The following is an 8,471-nucleotide window of genomic DNA, read 5'->3' on the forward strand; positions in this document are numbered from 1 at the left end:
TTTACTGTTACGGACCCAGAATAGGTAAGTATAATAATTGTTTTGCTTTTTTATGTGTTACTAATGTTTTTTTTTGGAGGGGTTTGTGTTTCTTTTTTACAGGTTCAGTTGTTGAACTACTTCGGATTCGAGAACTACTTCCATGACAGCATTTTTTAATTATTCATAAAATAGTTAGAGAGGGTTGTGTATGTTTTTTTATTTCAATAAAATATTTTTTCTATGTGTTTGTGTTTTATTTTAACTTTATTACTACTGCCTCAGTAATGGCCGCTGGTTGATTGACAGCATCCTTTACTAAGGCGGGGCTTAGTGTTAACTGGTGAATAGCCTTTCCTACCCTGGTAATGCTAGCCTGCTGCTTTGTTGTATCTGGCTGGTTATGAAAAATGGGGGGGATCCCACGTAGTTCTTAAAAAAAAAAATAATAATTTAAAAAACCATGTGGGATCCCCCCAGTTTTCAAAACCAGCCAGATACAACAAAGCAGGAGCAGGCTAGCATTACCAGGGTGGGAAGGGCAACAGTTTTTAGCATTTCTCAGCCTAATCATACCAGCCTGAGGCCACCCCAGTGCCCGACCATCACTACAGATGGTACAGTACTGGATCATACCCGGCTCTTCCTGCTGGTGGCGCGGGCGGTGGGTACCTGGGTGATAATGAGGGGTTAGTGTTAGCCTCTTCACCGGCTGACACTAAGCTCCGCCTTAGTAATGAACGCTGCCAATCAGCCAGAAGCATATAAAAATATTTTATTGAAATAAAAACCCCCACACAAACCTCTTTAACCATTTTATTGAGAATAAGAAAAAACGCCACCATCGAAGTAGTCCTCGAATCTGAAGTAGTTCAACAACCGAAACTATAAAAAAATACAAACACAAAAATAAGCATCAGCACTAAAAGTGCCTAGTGCAGCATTAACTCTAAATACCGCCCTGCCTGTATCAAAGGTTATCATGTGTGATACTGTCCACTGGGCCCTGTATTTGAGCCTATCATGTGTGATACTGTCCGCTGGGTCCTATATCTAAGCCTATCATATGTGATACAGACGGCTAAACCGCTGTATCTAATCCTATCATGTGTGTGTAAAGGATGTGCCAGGCACAGCTTCGGGGTTAACGCCCATAGGTAATCAGTCGGCACCTGAGTCTATGTCTCTGAGACTGACTCCAGCTTCCACCACTCAGGCTGGCAGGCTTAGGAGTGGGAGAGCCTATCGCAGCCTGGCCAGATTCAGCTAGCTCCCGCCCTCGGTCTATTTATACCTGCCTTTCCTGTTCCTCCTTTGCTTGTGATTCTTCTCGTGTGGTTTCCTGGCCCAGCTACAGCTTCTGACTATTTGATCCTGCTCCATACTGACCCTGGCTTACTGACTACTCTCCTGCTCTGCGTTTGGTACCTCGTACACTCCTGGTTTGACTCGGCTCATTCACCTCTCTTGTTGCTCACGGTGTTGCCGTGGGCAACTGCCCGTTTTCCCTTAGCTTTGTGTACCCTTGTCTGTTGTCTCGTGCACTTACTGAGCGTAGGGATCGCCGCCCAGTTGTACCCCGTCGCCTAGGGCGGGTCGTTGCAAGTAGGCAGGGACAGAGTGGCGGGTAGATTAGGGCTCACTTGTCCGTTTCCCTACCCCTATCATTACAGTGTGATACTGTCTGCTGTCTAATTCTATCCATAGCTATAGGGGTCATAATGCTATAGATATTCTGTTTCCGATATACATAGATACAGTTAGGTCCAGAATTATATGGACAGTGACACAATCTTCATGATATAGGCTTTGCATGCCACAGCATTGGATTTGAAATGAAACAACTGAGATGCAATTGAAGTGTAGACATTCAGGTTTAATTTAAGGGGTTGAACAAAAATATCCTGTGAAACGTTTAGGAATTGCAACCATTTTTCTACACAGCCTCCACATTTCAGGGGCTCAAATGTAATTGGACAAATTAATATTACCATAAATAAAATGTTGTTTTTTTTTTAAAATTCTTTGTAGAGAATCCTTTGCAGGCAATGACTGCCTGAAGTCTGGAACCCATGGACATCACCAAACGCTGGGTTTCCTCCTTTGTGACACTTTGCCAGGCCTTTACTGCAGCTGCCTTCAGTTGTTGCCTTTTTGTGGGTCTTTCTGCCTTAACTCTTGTCAAGTGAAGTGCATGCTCGATCATGTTGAGATCTGGGGATAGACTTGGCCATTGCAGAATATTCCACTTCTTTGCCTAAAAATACTCCGGGGTTGCTTTCGCAGTATGTTTTGGGTCATTGTCCATCTGTACTGTGAAGCGACATCCAATCAAGCGTTCTGCATTTGGTTAAATCTGAGCAGAAAGTATATCCCTGAACACTTCAGAATTCATCCGGCTGCTTCTGTCTTCAGTCACATCATCAATAAACACTACTGACCCAGTGCCATTGGCAGCCATGCATGCCCATGCCATCACACTGCCTCCACCATGTTTTACAGAGGATGTGGTGTGCCGTTCCAAGCCTTCTCCATACTTTCTTCCTCCCATCATTCTAGTCTAGTACAGGTTGATCTTAGTTTCATCTGTCCAAAGACTGCTATTCCAGAACTGGGCTGGCTTCTTTAGACGTTGTTTGGCAAAGTCTAATCTGGCCTTTCTATTTTTCAGGCTGATTAATGGTTTGCACCTTGTTGTGAACCCTCTGTATTTTCTCTCATGAAGTCTTCTCTTTATGGTAGACTTAGATACTGGTACACCTACTTCCAGGAGAATGTTTTTCACTTGGGTAGATGTGGTGAAGGGGTTTTCCTTCACCATGGAAAGGATTCTGCGATCATCCACCACTGTTGTCTCCCGTGGATGTCTAGGCCTTTTGGAATTCATGAGATCACCAGTGCGCTCTTTTTTTTTCAAAATGTACCAAACAGTTGATTTGGCCATTCCTAACATTTGTGCTATATCTCTGATGGATTTCTTCATTTTTTTCAACCTTACGATGGTCTGTTTCACTTGCATTGAGAGCTCCTTTGACCTCATGTTGTGGGTTCACAGCAACAGCTTCCAAATGCAAATGCCACACCTTGAATCAACTCCAGACAGTTTACCTGCTTAATTGATGATAGATTAACGAGGGAATTACCCATGCAGCCCATTAAATATCTTTTGAGATAATTGTCCAATTACCTTTAGTCCCTTGAAAAAGAGGCAGCTACATATTAAAGAGCTGTAATTCCTAAACCCCTCCTCAATTTAGGAAGTGAATACCATCAAATTGAGAGTCTGCACTGTATATTTAACATGTTTTGGTAAAATGCTAAAATGCTAAAACTTGTGTCACTGTCCAAATAATTCTGGACCTAACTGTATACACACATTTTGGGGGGGGGGGGGCATATGTATTCGGGCTATTGCCCCTGACATTTTAAGACCTTATCAATGCCCCTGACTGGTAGTGCTGCATCGTTGGGTCACTTAGGAGACCTAGCGATGCAGCTGAAACCTGCGGGATATTGGCCATGAAGAGTAGTTGGGGGGGGGGGGGGGGGTGGACCAAGAAGGACTTTTGCACATGAGCCTTTAGCTATGTGCCTGAATTGGGATATTCTGTTGAATGCACATCGGGAGCACTACACTCTCTTAAAATCATATATAGACCATTAGGTTTACAAGTTTAGTCAAGCTCTAAAAAAAATTGCGTTGTGTGTTCAGGCCAACATACAGTATAGGCAGGAGACTGGACTTTCTTTAATTTGGCTGGCTTTTTCACTGTTTGGATGAAATATATATAATAATTAATACATTAATAATAAATAAATAAACATTTGATAAAGAAGAGAAATCCTATCACGGCACATATACTAGATATAAAAGTCTGATGCCAATTTAAAGATATGGCTTATTGGTCACTTCATGTGCCTTTAATATAAAATGAGCAAATAGGAGGATGTCACTGCTCTGAAAGTATCTAATGAATTGTTAATTAAAATAAAAATGTTCAATTGATCCAAGGGTTATAGCTCTGAATCAGCACCATTAAAGGGGTTCGGGAGTAAAAGCTTAAAAAACAACGGTAAGTAATTTTTAAAAGTGGTAAAAGCTGCCTGCTTTAACAGATTCTCTTTAACATTATCTGTGAAAATGCTTAGTGATAACATAACTTTGTTAAATTACTAGTAGAAATCTTACTATTAGATAATGGATAGTTTCTAGGACATAGGGTTGTTTTACCAGCATGTGTATTTCCATCTAATACTGTAGATCCAACCAATGGCAAAGAAAAGTGTGTGCATGGAGACAGTAGGAAGTTGGGAGTACACAGAGCTATGCTTGTCATTAACAAAAAGGATTTCGCTTCTTGGTGTAAATGTAAAGCAATTTTCTAAGTAACAAAGTAAATTTGTGACAGTAGGTCTATAAAAAAATTTAGGAAATAAAGAACCAATGAATTCTTTTGTAGTTCTTTATGGAGTCTGCCATTAGAATAATTGTTAACAAATAAAAATTATATTCTCATAACTGTTATACAAGATGAGAATGAAATTCAGTCCAGATGTAAAGGATCTGCCAGGCACAGCTTCGGGGTTAACTTCCTTAGGTAATCAGTCTTCAACTGAGTCTATCTCTCTGAGACTGACTCCAGCTTCCACCACTCAGGCTGGCAGGCTTAGGAGTGGGAGAGCCTATCGCAGCCTGGCCAGACTCAGCTAGCTCCCGCCCTCTGTCTATTTATACCTGCCTTTCCTGTTCCTCCTTGCTTGTGATTCTTTCCGTGTGGTTTCCTGGCCCAGCTACAGCTCCTAACAATTTGATCCTGCTCCATTCTGACCCTGGCTTTCTGACTACTCTTCTGCTCTGCGTTTGGTACCTCGTGCTCTCCTGGTTTGACTTGGCTCGTTCACCACTCTGTTGCTCACGGTGTTGCCGTGGGCAAATGCCCCTTTCCCTTTGCTTTATATTCCCTTGTATGTTTTGTCCTGTGCACTTACTGAGCGTAGGGACCGCCGCCCAGTTGTACCCCGTCGCCTAGGGCGGGTCGTTGCAAGTAGGCAGGGACAGAGTGGCGGGTAGATTAGGGCTCACTTGTCCGTTTCCCTACCCCAATCATTACATAATCACAAGCCCATATACCTAGTCTACCCTGGTCCCTGACACTACTATGGACCCCCTTGAGATCCTGGTTCAGCAAATGCAGGGTCTCTCCCTACAGGTCCAGGCCCTGGCTCAGAAGGTCAACCAGCCTGAGGCTACCTTGGTAGTTCCCCTCACCTCTACTCCTGAGCCCCACCTCAAGTTGCCCGACCGGTTCTCAGGGGACCGGAGGGCTTTTCTCTCCTTTCGGGAGAGTTGCAGGCTTTACTTTCGCTTAAAGCCCCACTCCTCAGGTTCTGAGAGCCAGCGAGTGGGTATAATTATGTCCCGGCTCCAGGACGGGCCCCAAGAATGGGCCTTCTCCTTGGCTCCTGACGCCCCTGAACTTTCCTCCATTGATCTTTTCTTTTCTGCTCTCGGACTCATTTATGACGAGACTGACAAGACTGCCTTTGCCGAGAGTCAGCTGGTGACCTTACGTCAGGGTAAGAGACCTGTTGAGGAGTATTGTTCTGACTTTAGGAAGTGGTGCGTAGCTTCTCGGTGGAATGACCCTGCCTTAAGGTGCCAGTTTAGGTTGGGTCTGTCGAATGCCCTGAAAGACCTGCTAGTTAGCTATCCCTCTTCTGACTCCCTAGACCAGGTTATGGCTTAAGCGGTACGACTTGACCGACGTCTCAGGGAACGACAACGCGAACGTTTATGTGTTTTCTCCTCCGACTCCCCCATGATGCCTCCCGAGGGTCCGTTGCTTCGTTCTTCCCCGGAAGACTCAGAGGTACCTATGCAACTCGGGGCCTTCGTGTCCCCCCAACAACATAGAGATTTCCACAGGAAGAATGGTCTCTGCTTCTACTGTGGGGATGACAAGCATCAAGTGAACAACTGTCCTAAGCGTAAGAATGCAGCCGGAGAACTTCCGCGCCTAAGTGATCATCGGGGAGGTCACTTGGGCGTACAGGTATTTCCCGTAAATATGAAACGTAATAAGATCTTGCTTCCCTTTCAGGTCTCTTTTGGTGGTAGGTCTGCTACCGACAGCGCCTTCGTGGATTCAGGGTCCTCTGCTAATATCATGTCTGTGGAATTTGCTATGTCTCTTGCTATGCCTTTGATTGATTTGCCTAAACCTGTCCCGGTAGTGGGTATCGACTCCACTCCTCTTGCTAATGGTTATTTTACACAGCATACCCCTGTTTTTGAACTCCTTGTTGGCTCCATGCATTTGGAGCAGTGCTCTGTACTGTTGATGCAGGGATTATCGTCCGATTTGGTTTTAGGCCTTCCCTGGTTGCAGTTGCATAATCCCACGTTTGACTGGAATACTGGGGAGCTTACCAAATGGGGTAATGAATGTTTGACGTCATGTTTTTCTGTTAATTCTATTTCTCTCCCTGAGGAGGTGAACACGCTACCTGAGTTTGTTTGGGACTTCGCTGATGTTTTCTCTAAGGAGGCCTCCGAAGTGTTACCTCCTCATAGAGAATACGATTGCGCTATCGAATTGGTACCAGGAGCTAAGCTTCCTAAGGGTAGGATATTTAATCTTTCTTGTCCCGAACGTGAAGCCATGAGAGAATATATCCAGGAATGCCTGGCCAAGGGTTACATTCGCCCCTCTACTTCTCCGGTAGGTGCTGGCTTCTTCTTCGTAGGGAAGAAGGATGGTGGTCTTAGGCCATGCATTGACTACCGTAACCTGAATAAGGTCACTGTAAGGAACCAGTATCCCCTTCCTTTGATTCCTGATCTCTTTAATCAGGTTCAGGGGGCCCAATGGTTCTCTAAGTTTGATCTACGGGGGGCGTATAACCTTATCCGCATCAAAGAGGGGGATGAGTGGAAGACTGCGTTTAACACGCCCGAAGGTCATTTAGAATACCTCGTCATGCCCTTTGGGTTGTGTAATGCGCCGGCGGTCTTCCAGAATTTCATAAATGAGATTTTGAGAGATTACCTGGGGATATTTCTTGTAGTGTACCTTGATGACATACTGGTGTTTTCCAAGGACTGGTTCTCCCACATTGAGCATGTCAGGAAGGTGCTCCAGGTCCTTCGGGAAAACAAACTGTTTGCTAAAACCGAAAAATGTGTGTTTGGGGTACAGAAGATACCATTTTTGGGTCAAATCGTCACTCCTCAAGGTTCAGGCTGTGGCAGAATGGGTCCAACCTGCCTCCCTGAAGGCGTTACAGTGTTTTTTGGGGTTCGCTAATTATTACAGGAGATTCACTGCTAACTTCTCGGTCATCGCTAAGCCTCTTACGGACCTCACTCGCAAAGGTGCTGATCTCCTCCACTGGTCTCCAGAGGCGGTCCAGGCTTTTGAGGTCCTTAAGAAGTGCTTTATCTCGGCCCCGGTGCTGGTTCAGCCCAACCAAATGGAGCCATTTATCGTGGAAGTTGACGCAGCCGAGGTGGGAGTGGGGGCTGTCTTGTCCCAGGGTACCAGGTCCCTCACCCATCTCCGCCCCTGTGCCTTCTTCTCCAGGAAGTTTTCGCCCACTGAGAGTAACTATGATATTGGCAACCGCGAACTCTTAGCCATTAAATGGGCATTTGAAGAGTGGCGCCACTTCCTGGAGGGGGCTAGGCACCAGGTAACGGTCCTTACCGACCACAAGAATCTGGTTTTCCTAGAATCTGCCCGGAGGCTAAACCCGAGACAAGCTCGATGGGCGTTATTTTTTACCAGATTCAACTTTTTGGTTACCTATAGGGCTGGGTCTAAAAATATTAAGGCCGATGCACTGTCACGCAGCTTCATGGCCAGCCCTCCTTCGGAGGAAGATCCTGCTTGTATTTTGCCTCCCGGTATAATCATTTCTTCTATTGATTCTGATTTAGTCTCTGAAATTGCAGCTGATCAAGGTTCAGCTCCCGGGAACCTTCCTGAGGACAAGCTGTTTGTTCCCCTGCAATACCGGCTAAGGGTACTTAGGGAAAATCATGACTCCGCACTATCTGGTCATCCAGGCATCCTGGGTACCAAACTCCTCATTGCCAGAAACTATTGGTGGCCTGGCTTGCCTAAAGACGTTAAGGCCTACGTCGCCGCTTGTGAGGTTTGTGCTAGGTCCAAGACTCCCAGGCCCCGACCAGCGGGCTTACTACGTTCTTTGCCCATTCCCCAGAGACCTTGGACACATATCTCCATGGATTTTATCACCGATTTGCCTCCATCCCAAGGCAAGTCGGTGTTGTGGGTGGTAGTAGACCGCTTCAGTAAGATGTGCCACTTTGTGCCCCTCAAGAAACTACTCAACGCCAAGACGTTAGCTACCTTGTTTGTCAAACACATCCTGCGTCTCCATGGGGTCCCGGTCAATATTGTTTCGGACAGAGGGGTACAATTTGTTTCTTTGTTTTGGAGAGCCTTCTGTAAGAAGTTGGAGATTGA

Source organism: Rhinoderma darwinii, chromosome 1, assembly GCF_050947455.1.
Source record: "Rhinoderma darwinii isolate aRhiDar2 chromosome 1, aRhiDar2.hap1, whole genome shotgun sequence".
NCBI classification, from domain to species: domain Eukaryota; kingdom Metazoa; phylum Chordata; class Amphibia; order Anura; family Rhinodermatidae; genus Rhinoderma; species Rhinoderma darwinii.